The sequence below is a fragment of the Ostrinia nubilalis genome, chromosome 16 (genome assembly GCF_963855985.1).
Source record: "Ostrinia nubilalis chromosome 16, ilOstNubi1.1, whole genome shotgun sequence".
NCBI lineage: Eukaryota > Metazoa > Arthropoda > Insecta > Lepidoptera > Crambidae > Ostrinia > Ostrinia nubilalis.
This window is the reverse complement of record NC_087103.1, coordinates 7,702,422-7,718,861: the sequence shown is the minus strand read 5'-3', so window position 1 is coordinate 7,718,861 and position 16,440 is coordinate 7,702,422. Positions and strand designations below refer to the sequence as shown.

Genomic DNA, 16,440 nt, shown 5'->3' with positions numbered 1-16,440 from the left:
AACTCGAATCGTGAGCTGAATACATAAGATTGAAGATAGTTGTTTCGGTATCTAATGATTAATTTAAGCTTGTAGCTGAATGGAGCTATAAATAGTTAAATACCATTGCTTATCAGAAGCAAAAAAAATACACACACGAATAAGTGGCTTATTGTAGTACTATTAATAACCATTTAAAAATAAGAAACGAGTCATATCATAAGAATTAAATCAAAGAATAGATGGCTTTGTATTGCTTTCATTTCATCTCATAGAAACCACATTGTTGTTTTTTATTCGGCTCTTTGTCAACCTTGATATCTGTTCAGTAGAAATGCTCTTACCCCAGTATTAATAGAAATATGAGTACATATTTTAATTCGATCATCTTATTTTGACAAGCACACTCGTACTCAAAACATTTATTAAGATCATTAGTAAATACATTTAATTTTCTTTAGAATGTCAGCATTAAGTTAAATGTCTTAAAATAAGTATGCAAAGCGCACTTTCCTGCAAATGTGGTACCAACTTACTACTAAAAGGTCATTTGTTGATATCTTTATATTACTTCGTTGGGTCTTCTGCCAACTTTGATTATACGTAGAATACTAAATACCCGCTGTTATGTGAGAATGGCTCCTGAATATAGAGTGAGTGTTACCCTAAAAATAAAAGCGTTTAAACATACTGGAGGTTTGTTTATTTGTATTAGTTCAAGGTTTTTGAGTTTGGTGATAGGTCATCGATTTGTTACTTTAATAATCACTGAATTCATTGAAAAGACACGAATCAACCAATTAAAGTATTCAAAAATAGAACAATCAATTATTATTCGTTCCTTATTCTTAAATGCCAAACTCCTTGGCCGCGCGACACTGGCCAACACGAAACTTTTTTCTTTCTCTCGACGTCCAATTTCGTCAGTCAATTGTTTTTTCACTCTCGATCTCCCTCGCAATATTTTCACGTCTCGAACAGTGGTCTCATATTTGTAACATTGTTAATATCATTACCGTGTCGTTTTTATTGCATAACGAGTACCAAGAACTCATTTTCCGAAATTCACACGTACTTAAATGTGTCTGGACCAACGCACAGATACAGGTAAATAAAATCAACAGGGAAACGTTCTTTTGTTACGATCGCTTTAGAGATCCGAATGTCACATGTAGGTGTGTTTCAATTGTTCAAAATTGATCAATGCTCTCAGGCCATTTGATCACGAATACGGGTTTAATAGAACTTCGTTACTTTCAGTCAACTTGTTTTATTTGGACGAAATATTTCGCAAATTGACGTACAGGACCCGGAGTAATCTACTAGTGAAATGGAGCCAGTGAACAGAATTAGACAGTGCTACAGACAGGTAAAAGCCATTAACCACTAGATGTGTATTAATTACCTTCTAAAGTGACTTTCCACTTAGCACACATTACTGTCATGTTATTAGAGGGGTAATTGGGTAGTTGACATCATTAGAAAGACACAACTCTTTAGAAAAATGCTTTATTATAGACTTGAAAGCCGAGTAAGTTTTCAACAATTTCATTTTAGAATATTACGAGGGGTTAATGAGACTAAGAGTAATTTGTGCAATGCTCCCTTATTTCTTGTACTTGACAGTTATGTGTGGTGTGCAGTGAAGACTACCTAACCTATCCATGTATCTTTTACCTGGTAGAGGTAGCTTTTGAAGAATAAAATTGTTTTGCTGTAATTATTATTATTATCAAAATATACACTAAAACACACACTTAATTACTAGTATACTAACGTTATTTTCATACTTAAACTACACGTGCTTATAATGCACGCGTAAGTTTGATCTCAAACTTTAAAGGCAAGGTAAGCTCCCAACAATGGCAAGACCTCTAAGTAGTAGACCTTACCTCTAGGTAAGTAGTTTAAGTGCTTAGTTCTTAGCTCTACAATCTCATGCCATTGGCACAGTCTTATCTTAGTTCAAAACTGTAGAGATATTAGACTAATCTTAGGTAGACTAATATTATAAAGCACGTAGCACATTTATCAATCCGGAAAGGGATCGTAACCGTATCAACTCCATCCATCCATACTGGAACGCACACTTATCCGCACCTGTAAGCGCCTCGCCTCGTGGTCGACAGCGCCCGCAAAGCGATGACAGCTGTTGCGACAACAGGCGACACGGTGTTGATCCCTTTCCGAGTTCATAAGTCTGCTATGACCTTAAGACGTAAATAAAATTGTCGTCAAAGTCGCGAAATTAACAACCTTCTAATCTGGCTCAGATGAAAAAAACTATAGCTGCCAAATATACCAGTGATAATGGAAACTGTAATATTTGGTACCAATTTGAGAGCGTATTTGTTACCAATCTGTTAATTGGTCATTAACAAGCAATCAAACGAACCTAAGAATTTAGGAAGCAAAGTCTAAAATATGAAACTCAAATCCTGTTATTAATACTGAAGCATGGATAGCTCGTTTCTGAAAATAAGATATACCACCGCAAGCATTTTAACGAACATTTTAATTAACATAATTATATCAGGTGTTTAACATGACTAAGGGCTAGTTATTCAATCATCAGATATCTTTTAAGTGAAGAATAACCTTGTCATATTGTCATTATTTCCCATACTTAACTGTCATGTGCCAAACTTATTCTTCAGTTAAAAGTTATATCCGACGATTGAAAAATCAGCCCTAAAACCGTCTGTTCCTCAATTAATCGTTTAAAATTCTAATACTAGGCTGAACTAGCAGACAAGACATCTTTTCGAGCTTTCTTTGTGATAAATTGTATTAGAGAATGATGTGAAACCAACTTTTTCCAGTTCTGGCCTAATTTTGATCTGATGGCCGTTTTTTAAAGTATCATTTCTAAAAGATACCGCCTGGTAGTTTTGGTAAAAAATACATTCAGAACAATTTCCGCGAGAAAAGTGCCCCTAATGAAATCTCGTTTTCGTAGATAGGCAAATGTTTTCTTGATAGAATTTCAGACGGTAAAGAGGCTCAAAGCGCTAAAAAGGTCGTATTACTTGCAAAACATGACTAAAATTAATAAGCCCGCGCTATTATTATAAATTACAAAACAGCGTTTCAATCAATATCCCCTAATATAAATTAATCAAAAGTAATACAGTTCTATTTTAATAGTAAAAAAAACACATAAAACTAATTTATTTATTCATTATTACCTTATAGTGATACTTTATAATTGTTTTAAAAAAAAGAGGCTTAGAACTGTTTTGAATTTTTTGTGTCTTGTTGGCACCGTTCCACAATATTGTACTTAAACTTCACCTAAAAGCCTATTTGCATAGGTTAAAGTAAATGAGATTAATTTATTTTTTCGACGATTCATTACATAAAAATAAGACTAGAGTGTTTTCAAGAAAAACATGTCTTACATTTCTTATTATTTTTTAAGTGCTGGTAAATTCTTTCACTTACCTTAGCCTTAGAATGCTGATATCTTTATCTCAGTATAATAATATGTATACTGATATAGAGCCAAATCACACGATGCGTTGCGGCGCCGCACTTTAAAGATTTCGCCGTTTCACGCGACGCGATGTAGTGCCGCTCTGTTGTATGCCCGCCACAGATATTTTTATGTAACACGACGCAGCGACACGCCGCGTCGCACCACGCCGCAACGCCTCGTGTGCTTTGGCTCTTAAAGTTGATTTCTCACTCTCTGGAGGCAAATAATAGACATGTTGTCACCACAGTCAATTGACGTACTTTTTAAAACTGTCAAAACGAAACTCTCCCATAGATTTTGTATGGCACTACAAGCAAGTGACGTCACTATTTTGTCAACCCAATAAAACTACTTTTTTCAATTACAATTCGAACAAAAATCGAAATTTACAGGTAATTTAAAATAAATTAGGTTTTTAAGACCAGAATGAAGAGTCTTTTTAAAACAGTTGTGGTTTCGAATTATTGGGGTATGGTGTCAAACTGTCTATTACATTAAGTAATGAAGGCCCGGGAACATCTACGGAAGTCATTACGACAGAGGTTGTATCTAATTTCAGGTGCCCTTTTATGTTTGCATGCTGAAGCAAACTTCTCCTTTATTTTAAGAACTTCAACTCACACTGGGTTTGTTTTATCATTATTATCTCCGAAAATTAAATATAAGAGAGATATACTTACTATGATATCGCCGAATTGTTCATAATTTTTGAAGATACGTACGTTTCACTTTTAATTGTTTACGACTCCTTATCATAAACTTTTACGTAGTAAGTATGTACTACACAGGTTTCCTAACTAAATTAATTAAGCAGTAGCTAATTTTTACAAAATTATTTAACATTGGAGCCGAGCCTTTCAAAGTTTCTATTTCAAAGTATAAAATTTTAATATCTCGCTGATCATACCCAAACTTGTGGTAACTGAAGAATTTACATTACAGACATGAAAACCTGAGCGTAAAAATAGCCTGCATTGTATTATTAATTACTTACCTATTAATTAATTTTAAAATGAAAACCAGTTTGTCTACATGTTATTAATTAGTAAAAGCTTCCAAATTCCTTGGATGGATATTTAATTAAAACCAAATATAAACTGTAGGCTTTGAAATACTATAAAATTTTATTGATCAAAGTGAATGGTTCTTTTAAGTCCACTCACAGCTGGCACAATACGAAGTAACAAGCACGTCGTGAAGTTCAAATTAAATTCAAAAACATATTTTATTTCACAAGAATTCCTAGTGGACATAGAACCGTGTTCCTTCTGACTTCATAAACCTTCACTTTACTATGTTAGTAGTATGTTGGAACGTTCAGAGTATACTAGAAGAATATTCAGTACTTTTAAATATTGTTATTTACGTGTAATAAGTTAGATTTAAAGCGTAAGTCGTCAAAAATATCCCACAGCAATTATAAAAGGATATGCTCCCATAAAAGTAACTGGCATAATAGGATAGGATATCATTAGATTTCAACATTGAAAATAGTGATAAGATAATTATTATCTTTCAGTCTACCTTTCGTTGCATTGCTTGAAAAAAGGGGAAAATGTTTTTTATGAGTTCCGGTTACTTTTTCCTCTTTGATGTCATCTCATTTCAGATACCCCTTTCATAACGGCCTTTCGTCAAATTGCATATTTTCATGCTTACACGAAAATTCGCGCGTACGTAAGCGTAGATGTGTGCCGAACTGTGCCTGTAAAAATCTGAAACTGTGTGACCGTACTTAATGCAAGTAAATCTACTGAAACAAACTGTGTTTTGGTCCAAAACGTGATCAGTTTAAATTCCTGCTTGTCAGATAAAATCCAAGGCTCGAATAGAGCTTTTATTAGATTGAAAAATTCTCCGCCGTACACTTGAGAGCTAGTATCTATTATCTATACTTATAATAAATCTGTAGAGAGGTCAATACTGTACATGAAATATATTTTCAAAATAACTATCAGGGGGTGATTAGCGATCGATACTGATGCCAAAAATACAATCAGTAAAATTTTTGTCTGTCTGTCCGTCTGTATGTTCCTTATAGAAGCAAAAACTACTCGACGGATTTTAATGAAACTTGGTACAATTATTCTTCATACTCCTGGGCAGGTTATAGTATACTTAGGAATTCCCACGGGAACAGGAATTAGCGGGAAAATCCTTTTGTATGAAGAATCTAAACCGCTTAAGTTAGACGCTTGAAATTTGGTATGTAGGTACCTTAGTAAACTTGAAGTTTAGTTACAACAAGGAATTCCCGAAATTCCCACGGGAAAGGGAATTCGCGGGAAAATCCTTTTGTATGAAAAATATAAACCGCTTAAGTTAGACGCTTGAAATTTGGTATGTAGGTACCTTAGTAAACTTAAAGTTTAGTTACAACAAGGAATTCCCGAAATTCCCACGGGAAAGGGAATTCGCGGGAAAATCCTTTTGTATGAAAAATATAAACCGCTTAAGTTAGACGCTTGAAATTTGGCATTCAGTTGCAGGTAATTAACTTACCATCAGGTGATCCGTCTGCTCGTTTGCCTCTTGTCACATAAAAAAAAAGGTACCTTAGTAAACTTAAAACTTAGTTACAACAGGATATTGCAAAATTCCCACGGGAACAGGAGTTAGCGGGAACAAACATTTGTATGAAAAAATCTAAACCGCGTAAGATAGATGAAGGGGGTAAAACGGGATCCACGCGTACGAAGTCGCGGGCGGCCGCTAGTTGAGAATAAAATTAAAGGGAACCTTACAAGAATCACCGATTACATTTTAATGAAGTTTTGGTCTTGTAAGAAATTGTTTCAAAGACCATTTTAATAATTTACCACTTTGACATCTTTTGAAAAATTATTCTAAAAGGTCTGTAACGAGCACCCGTTCATTTTTCTACTAAAATAAAGTGCTATTCTTATTCCAATATCTTTGTAGCTCCAAAACATTGTATTTCTTATTGTTACGAACTCTTATTTAGATTTACCTATCCCGGTGTTTGTTTATAGCCAATCAAATCTTTCAATTTGAATTTGACCCACTTTCCAAAGTCCGATTGAACTGAAGCGTTGCAAGTTTATAAAAGTAGGATGACAATGCAATAGAAGCGAGATGGTATAAAAAGTTTGCATCCTCATTTTTCAGATTAAATTCTGCAGTGATATGAAGGTCAGACAAAATCAAAAGCCTACCTACCATTCCAGACACCGATTTGTCTAATGCTGTGGGTCTACAGATAAGATTAAATCGGTAAGACTTTTATTCGTTCTTGAAAATATTGATGACTGCTAAGAGTGCCCATTTGGAACTATATAGAAGCACTCGATTACGATGAGATCTGTTTAATAAATAGTTATACTGAATTAAACGTCTCTACCTTTCCCGAAATCGTACTTGCGTGGATTTCATCTAAATGTAGGTATCTCTCGGACAAGAAATAAATGAAGTGACACTCAGAAAAAGTATTTCTCGTTCAAATGAAAGAATTTGATCAGGAAAGCTAGAGATTACAGCAAATACAGACGAATTCCGTCGCTTTATGAGATAAATCGATGTATAGTCCGAGTCCATAGAAACTGACAATTTTGTAATACAAGTAATGAGAATGAAATGTTGCTTTATCAGATAATGTAACTGTCAACATCATTAATGACATTTCTTTTTTAGGTATAAAAAATAAATTTATTAAAAACAATTAATATAGGTATTATTACACTGCTCTATTTTATAGAGTTATAAGGTTTTATTTATTAGAAAAACTGCCAGATTATAGGTAGAACAATATCGAAAGTCTTATAAAGACCCTCATTATAAAATCTGAGAATATAGTCTAAAAGATTTGAGTAAAATTAAATGTAATATAGATTTGGCATAAGTATAATCTGTGTTTAAGTAAACCTTGGCTACTATAAGCGAAGCCTTAACGTTTTGAACATGCTTCTAAAGCCGAGTTGTCAAATTCAGGAGCGGTTGCATCGCAGTGATCGCACAGCATGGAGCCCAGTCGTGTGCAGGTATTGCACCTAAGTACTGACTGTATTTTGTAACCTATTCTCACCTGTAACACAATGTTGCATTACTGTTTCCTTAACGCCTTCGCATCACGAGCAAAAAATATTTCGAGCGCGGAAAGTTGGGTTTCCAAATTCAAGGGCACCCGTGTACCCGTTATAGCATTCATAAAAAGTAATTGGATGTTTGCATTACGCTACATTATGTATTATAGTATGATCTTTCATTTGAAGAAAATCAACTGCCTCACAACAGGTGTTGCATTATTTGGGGCAGTAGGTGTGCCTAAAAACTTGGTTAAAAAATGACCGAATAGAAATGTAATGTTCTATTTTAATAATTTAGTTCCAATTATCTCGTATTCAATAAATGAATCGAATCTGGCAGCTACTCGTTTATAGAAAAAGAAACCGTAGGCTGCTTCTATTTTAATCGACATTCTTCTCGGAATTAACAAATATTTACACTCAATCTATCCAGAAAAGTATACTCTTTTGTACATTTTTAGCTACAGCCTCGTCAACAAAACACTCCAAGCCTGCCTGTGTTGTCAAACAAGAAGATCCATCGAAGGCAACAAAAATAGGTACAATATTAACAATACAGCGTAGGAAATATTTACATAAAAGAATAAAAAGGGAATCTGCAATATTCCTAAGGTACACGGAACTATTACTGTTGAAGTCTTCGTACTTCGATATTGGAAAATAAAACGTGTCTTTGTTTGAATCCCTTTGTTGGGAATGTTACCTGGAAGTAATTAGCACATGATATTATAGCAAAGTCCTTGGAGTTGAAAGTTTATTCTTTCGTATGTCTCAAAAAAAACTGGGTGAAGATTTAGTTAGTGAGTTTATTTTGATGAGCATAAACACTAATTTAAATATTGCAGTATGTAAACCACCGTCCGTATTAACATACAGAAAACACTCAGTTTCAGAATGAAAATGTAACGAACCAGAGTAATGCGGAGCATTTTTGTCGGCCGTTTCTGATTTGGACAAGATATATTCATGAGGCTGCTCAACCAACCGAAAGAATGCTAAACGAATTGTACCATAACCTATTCTGCAACAGTTGGAACAAAAATAATATAATGTGTTTTAACCTAAAAATAGAAATAATGCTGTAACTCTGATTTGGCACGGCTCGTTTAGAATTGATTTGAAATGACATATATTTTTATTCCCTTCAACATGTTGAAATTCCCAATTGTTTTATTCTTGTCATTTATACGTTGCATAAAAGTAACAGAAGTAGAAGTATTAGGTATTAGGGAGCAGTTCTGACTAATCAGAAGGATCAGTATTCTCTGAAAGAGTCCACTAAGTTATTGTCCCCAAGTATTTTTCCCCATTTTATTTATGGTTGTGCACACTCAGGTCAACATGATATTCGGAAACGCAAAATAAATTATTTCCATGCAACGACAGGCGCTTTAAGCCGATTCGATTGAGCCATGTCAAACGCCAAAGGCAGTGATTAAATCTGACACTAGAGCTATGTGACCTGATTCTTTAAAACCCATAAGATAGAATAAGCGTACATAAAATTTATTGATGCAATTTTAACTGTTCATTTACTAAAGCTCAGTAAGTATGTAACTAAAATTATATACAGTTCAGATACAAACTGAAGAGGACAGTCTTTTCTGTTGTAAGTTTGGTGTTCAAACTTTCTATACACTAGACTGTCAGTGTCAATTTCAAGATATGTCGCATATTAATCAGTGTATCCAAGGCATAATTAATTAGTAAATTACACAATTTGCGTCACAACAATGCCGCTTTTCAGCGCCTGACAATGATTCTGGTGCGACAGAGCTTATTCCGAATGATGCTTATCCACAAAGGGATATTCAATAAGCTGATATTCATCATCTAGTATTTAATGTACTTGTATGTCCGTCATTAACTTTTATGTTAAGTTTATAAATTCAGCGTTAACTGCGGATAATACTCCAGGATGTTAAATAATCTTCTTAATTACGATGTGGTCCTCTTTAATGCCGTTAGCCACCAAGCCGGATTATGACCGGCGCGTACTAAATTCTGTGGTCCAGCCAGTGTTTTTACCATAGTAGGTGCCATAATAAAGATATAGGTACACTCAGTTAGTAAGTAGGTATACCAAATCTTAGGTAATCTATGTTTTCACTGGATTTGCGGAAATCCTTAGTCTAACTTTGAGACAAACAGAACTTCATGGGTGACAAACTAGTTGCAAAAATTCTCTGAATTCACTCAGTACCTCCTCTGTACTATCTTTTATGATATTTAATCTTCGGTTCTTGTTACTGTACAACACAATTAATATCGATATCAATACACGTGTCAGTTAGGTACTTGGCGATTTAACGTTGCCAAGTTATTTGCAGTGACATAAATATCTCATAATTTCAAAATGAGGCACAACATCAGCGAGGTAAACAAATAGGAAACAACATACACGAGGATGTGAATTTCCTTCGACGATTGGTTGCTGTCTGTCATATTTGTTTATCGTTCCCAGAAACACAGTTGTTGAGGGGTAGGGCGACATCATAGTAAAATTAAAGAGTAATTGTGTGTTTAAAAACAAACAGTGCCTATTTCTTTTATTTTAAACAAAATTACACGAAAACGTAACAAAATAATGAAATTATCCTAAAAATCCACTAAAAGATATTCAGTTATTTAATTGAAACAAAATCATAAAAATAGATGAAACTTCATAGAGCAAACTAGTCTTAACGTGCTCAAATAAAAAATAAAGTTGCAGTACCAATCATTTTTTGCTATGGTTATACCGTGACACACTGCATTTTAGACGGTTTGATTTTTGACAAGAGCAATTTCAAATAAAATCAGGCATGCATGATGCTGATGGCCGCATGAATGACAGTTATTTATTGTGGGAGGTGGAGTGAATGGCACGCTGAAACTTTCAATTTTCCGATTTATACCATATAATTTTTCCGAGAATACATAACATGTCTAGGGGAGGTTGATTTGATGGTTTATGTAGCAATATTGATTATGGCTAACATACATAAACTTATGAATTCCCGCCTTAGGCAGTTCGATTTTTTAAGTTGTTTATTGTATAATTTAGTTTGAGAAGTGACTCTAATTGTTAAGAAATTTTGATAAATATATAAACTTACTAAAAATCCTTTAAAATATAAGGCAAAGGAGATGTATAAGCTTTATGATGTTCTACTTATAAAGACTCTTAATTGTTGTTCATAATGTAATTAAAAATGCAAGACCGTAAAATAAAAAATGTATTCATGTCTCTCTTAGAATTTAAAAAAAAATAACTTGCGGCTTAGGTATAACAGTTGTCAAGTAATCACCGTTTGCTTTAGTTTCAAATGTTTACACCGGTTTACTCAAAGCAGTATCTTCATCTGAAATCGGGTAACGTACAATCTGTTGACGGATCTGTATTTAGGAGTTGTGTTTGAAGGACTGGAGTGTTGATCGAATCTGGCCACCGATATACCCAGTTTAATGATTTACCTCATAATATTAATTCTGAATGGGATATTCAAGATTACTGACGTAATAACTTGGAAGTGGTTCATTACGAGGCCCACCTAATTGATTAGGTAATTATACAATTAATATTATGTTGTTTAATCCATTGTTTAATCCACCGAAGATATACTTTCTACGAAATCTCTTATACACGTCATCCTGATATAATACTGAGAAACCGTAGCTTTTGCATAAAAACATAATTATCGTGTTCATTTAAATTTTAGACCCTCGATGCTACTCGTAGTTAAGGCTTGGCTGCGTAAGAATCTACTTTAGATTGCCTTTCTTCGTAAAAGTATACGATAAAATGCCTAATAAACAAGATTATCATTTCTAAACGGTCTTAAAGGTGACTTTGCAAAGATAACAACCTAAGCTTTCCATTAAATAGAAGTTATATCAAGATATAACAACATTAGTCAGAACTATGAATGGATCCTCTTCAGCCAATTACATTTATAGAACTCCCCTTACAACACCAAGTGCTAAGCTGTTTTAACTTCATATTAATTTGTTGGAGTTGAATTTAGATAATTTCTCTAACTTAATTCTGTGTGTTGTGGTTATAATAAAGCAAAAGCTAAGTAAAGTTGGGAGTACTTAGACTTTGTTTGTTGGTAGAAGATAGTAAGAGTTATAGAAAATCGGATTGTAACAGGACCTTAAGGACTTGGGACCTTAAAAGGAGGTTTCTTGATAACTAAAAGTTTATGATGGACCTCTTTTTACAGCAGCAAGGCATTCGGGTCGATAATATCATCATAATGGCATCATCCATTAGATAATTTTAATAAAATCTGAATCGTCCAATATCTTTATTTGTTGAATAAAAATAATAATATATTATTGAATAATGTTATGCAAATACATTCTTAAAAACTATAGTATTAGGAATACATGAAGGTAGGTACCTACGTACGATTGCTTGATAAGCATTTGACTGCTGCTATGATTGATTTCAGAACATTGTCAATAGCTTTTCTCATAATTCGTAATAAGAGCCCTGATATAATTTAAATACCAATTATTATTACCGGGCTACTACTATATCAGACAATGCCAAAGGGCATTACGTAAATCTTTTGAATTTCTCGGTTCAGTACAAACCATTATAAAAGGAGTTAGCTACGTCACATGGAAATAACGATTTCAGATGAACGAACGATTATAATCATTTAATTTAGGCTTAGGCCTCAAGCAGGGAAATCTGTATTGAGTTGAAGTGAAAGAAATATCTGAAGCATTTGTCTTGCTTGAAATTGAATGTGGATAATTTTGCCAATTTGCAATTCATTTGTTTCGGATATAACGATCGTTTCACAAAACGATTGTATTTCGACCCGTTTTTATGTATTTAATGAACTATTTACTTATTTAACGCAGGCATAGCTAGAGGAAAGTACGCGTGTTAAGTCACAATAATCTAAATAGTTGAGATAAAACACAATCTACTAAAAAATATTTCTACTTTATTGTCATTGCAACAGCTTCTAAAAATTAAGCCTTCAGGCAGAAGTTTGTTATGTGTTGCTGACAAAAAACTGGCATGAAACATATTTAATTAAAAACGTGTGTGTGGTGCTACCTATTGTTTAGATTTCTTTGGGCAGAAAATATAGTGCATTATGTTTCCCGTCAGCTATTAGATGTTAAAAACATAAAATAAAAATCAAACAATGACTTTTTATTATATACATTTTTACTCATAATTTGTATACAGCTTAACTAACTGCCACTTAGAAATAAATAATGGCTTGTGCTGCGAAATAATATTGAAAGTAACTTTAAGTCACATTTTCTTATCCTTATGCTTATTTAGGATAATTAATACGATGGTTAATGTTAATACGAGTAGGTTAAGCCGACTGTCATTTAAAGTCATCCAGTTCAAAGTATCTTTTATCGCAAGGATTTACTTCACTCTAAATTTGTATTTGTACATCCTTTTACTTTAAAACTCATTCGTAATGGACTAGGTTTTTGTGGTTTTTGTGGTTTTTGTAATGGGAACACCATAAAGGTTAGGTCTGGACCGTTCGAAATGAACATTACGCAGTGTATTATGTCGACAGGGATACAATATTGCGGGTCGTTTTAGGGTTGGGCATGAAAAACCGTTACATTTAGAGGATTTGTGACTTTCCTGAAATTCCCTTTTTATCTCCAAATCGTTCATAAATAAGAACAGAGGATTGAAATTGACAATATGTAAGTCACATAGATATCTAAGGCTGAGTCGCACTATATCCGGTTTTTATGGAGTTTGACAGACTTTTGACGTTTATTATAGTTAAAGTAATCTTACTTATATAGTGCAACCCAGCCTTAGTATCATATTGATATTATGTTACAGGTCAATAGCACAGCAGACTAAGGCTGAGTTGCACCACCTGACTTTGACCGTAACTACAACGATAACGGGTGAATTTTTTATGGAGTTTGACAGATTTTTGACGTTTGTTAAAGTTAAAGTAAGATGGCGCAACCCAGCCTTAATGTTTTTCAAAAAAACACCTATTACGAGTACATGCCATCACGTGTTTAGGCCGTGCCGTTGAGAATACTAATTTCCTAAGTGATAAAGCGTAGGAGTTATTGATTAGTTGATATTGGCATCACTAAGGGCCTTGCCAATGTATCGGATTACAAGCGTTTTGAAAGCGAACACGCCGCGGCTGCGTGGCGGTCACGAGGCGAAAACTCCAGGCGGAAACGTTGTGCATTCGCGACATCTCCGCCGCACAGCCGCGACGTCTTCGCTGCGGAGACGTCGCGGCTATGGCGCGGAAAACGCTTGCAATCTGCCAGTTTGGTAGCCCATCCGCTGTCTTATAGTATGAAATTATCGGCAGCGCAACTCTCGCGTTTGTCGCGCTGCTAAAGTCGCCTAAATGTGAAAGCGCTCTAACTCATATTTTCTAACCTCAGCCTAACTAACACTGATTGTAAAAGCAGCCAGTGATAGTGATATAGATAACACGTTACACATACCTTGTCACTTAAACCCATAACAAAGATACTTTATGCACTCATTATGGAAAATTTGCAACACTATCGGCCCCACATGATTTTTAATTTGCCCGCATACACATCGTCTGCTAATTACACTTTGAAAAGTACTTACTCCTTATTACATTTCAGATAAAGAGTTGTATTTTGATTCTGTTTATTTTATAAAATATTGAAAAATGTTTGTAGGCTTGAAGATATTTTCGCATTTTGTGCACTACTTCTTCTCAGCACTGGCCTATTTACTGTCTGAAAGCAGTGGTAAGGTTAAAGTTATATTAGGACGAGTAAAAGAGCTCTTTAGAAGCCTATTTTCAGAAAATAAATAACTTATTAGATTTATAATTTTGATCTCTCAATTCGTCTCTTCATTATTCTAGATAATGAGTTAAATTACACGTGAAGACTATTTCTTACGGGTCAGTTCACCCTATTATGAAATTAAATCACGATTTCAGATTCGCTTGGAAAAATTATTGGGGTAAAGTCTATTAACTGAATTTATACTCAATCGCGTGAGGTGTCGTAAAATAACGTGTGATTTAGGACGTAGTTTGCAGACGTATGTTCGCGGAGATGGCATGGTTAGGTCACATTATTGTTGTGGCAGCAGTGTTGAAGAAACGCTGGGGAAATACTTCTAGAGGCAATAAAAGCTGAATAAGTGTCACTTTACTATCTTTGTAAAGTAAATAGTATTTATATTTAGTATTAACAATAGTGGCGAGCCTAAATCTTTTTATCTGAACCTCTTATAGAAGAAAGTATCAAGTGATCTAATTCTAAAAATTCAAGTAAGCTGGTATTTATTTAAAGTGTACAATAAAGGGACATTCTAAGGAATCTCGATCAACAGGTCTGCCACATAACTTCAAAGTACTTTCAGTACTTTGGCTTCCTTTCGCAAAAAATGTCTAAGTAGGGACTTTAAATTCAGACAATGACTGGCAGGCTAAACCGACCGGGAATATAAGTCGACACATTTCAGACTTGTGCTGAAAAATACACGTCACTTTTAGGAACATACTTGGAATTTCGAGGCTAATTTTTCGTCAGCTTTGTAAACTGGTTAAGCCTCTTACGGCATCAGCTTATGTGGATAAAATATGAAGGTGAGGTATTTCGGAAATACGCTTCCCATTTGCTGGAGTAAATTAGATTTACTTTTGGCAGAGAGTTATTTTCAGATGTGTTTTTAACGAAATCACTTTGGCTTAGATTTACGAGATTGAATGATAACTCTGGATAGGTTTATCTTCAGAATACGCATCTCATTTCCTACAAAATAATGCTGTGTCCCAAAAAATAATTTTCAAATAATGATTTTATTTCGAAGAAAGCACTTTATATATTTTTTCTTCGCGTTCATTGACTTTTTTCTTAAATATCTAATAGACGAAGCTTAAAGGCATTTTAATAGTCCTAATAGACCCGATGTCATCCTTTGGGTATAGAATCCTAACAAAACAACGTTTTCCAACTAAATTTCTTAGAAGCATCGCATACTTACTACCACTTACATTTTCTGACCGTACATTGCAGAAAGGATTAAGCTAATGATCATTTAATAATACAGGACTTACTTTCTTTCAAAACGTATCTATTGAAGGTTATGTAGGTCGTTTTCAGTAAAAGGCAACGATTCGCAGTACCCGTCACAGATTCATCCGAAGCCCAATGCTCAGTGATCTGCTTATGCGTTGTCACGGTGGTCTTAATATGTACAAATCCCTTTTCCCATCCAGGAAAAAGAGAAGGCACATTATTCTGAAATATTCGATTCAAATAACCCAAATGTTTCCGACTTTTTTCGTGTGACAGTAATATACGCCTAATATTATTTCACCCATAAGTACTCGTATATTAAAAATGCATACATCCACTGGCATTCGCACAATTTATTATAATTTTGTTTCCCGAAGGATTTAAAAAGATCTTATTTTTTCTTTATTCGGACCGAACATTTTCTACAGTTAATTCTCTCTTAAATCTTTGGAATAGCTGAGACATTTTTCGCATAATAACTTCAGCATTTTATAGGAGTTCGAAAAAAGGGAATTTTCATGATCAAATTGTAAGTAGATGTGATAATAACTTAGCCATGAATATCCCTATCAATTCAGGAAATTAGGTACCCTTGGTCTTCAAAAGGTAATGAAGGAAAAAGGTACTCGTTAAACTTTTGAACGGGGCTCCAATAATTTAGGCAGAATGCCATTTAGGACTCTAGGTACCGTGATCACAGATAATGAATTAAATGAACACAGGTTTTTTTTTTCGCTTTCTACGTGTAGATTACACTCTTCACTAACATTTATTAAGGGTATCTTTCAAACCTTAAGTTTTAATGTTACCGACATTGAAAATAAATATTACCATTGCAGTAATATGTACGTACAGTATTGTATGGTGTAGAGGTTGTTGAGGAATAACCAAAATTTGATGTCTTATTTA

The 16,440-nt window shown here is 34.2% G+C and overlaps 1 protein-coding gene across 2 annotated transcripts in view; it reads left to right on the top strand.

The window, feature by feature from the left end:
• Window positions 1-16,440, top strand: part of LOC135079338 (gonadotropin-releasing hormone receptor) — a 158,974-nt gene that overhangs the window by 98,576 nt on the left and 43,958 nt on the right. The window contains exon 1 of one of the 2 annotated variants that reach the window (XM_063973973.1): window positions 6,653-6,691. The exons of the other annotated variant lie outside the window; for it this stretch is intronic. The gene's annotated coding sequence lies outside the window, so the exon portion shown is untranslated. Of the gene's footprint in view, window positions 1-6,652; window positions 6,692-16,440 lie in introns of those variants that run through there. 2 annotated transcript variants of the gene reach the window in all.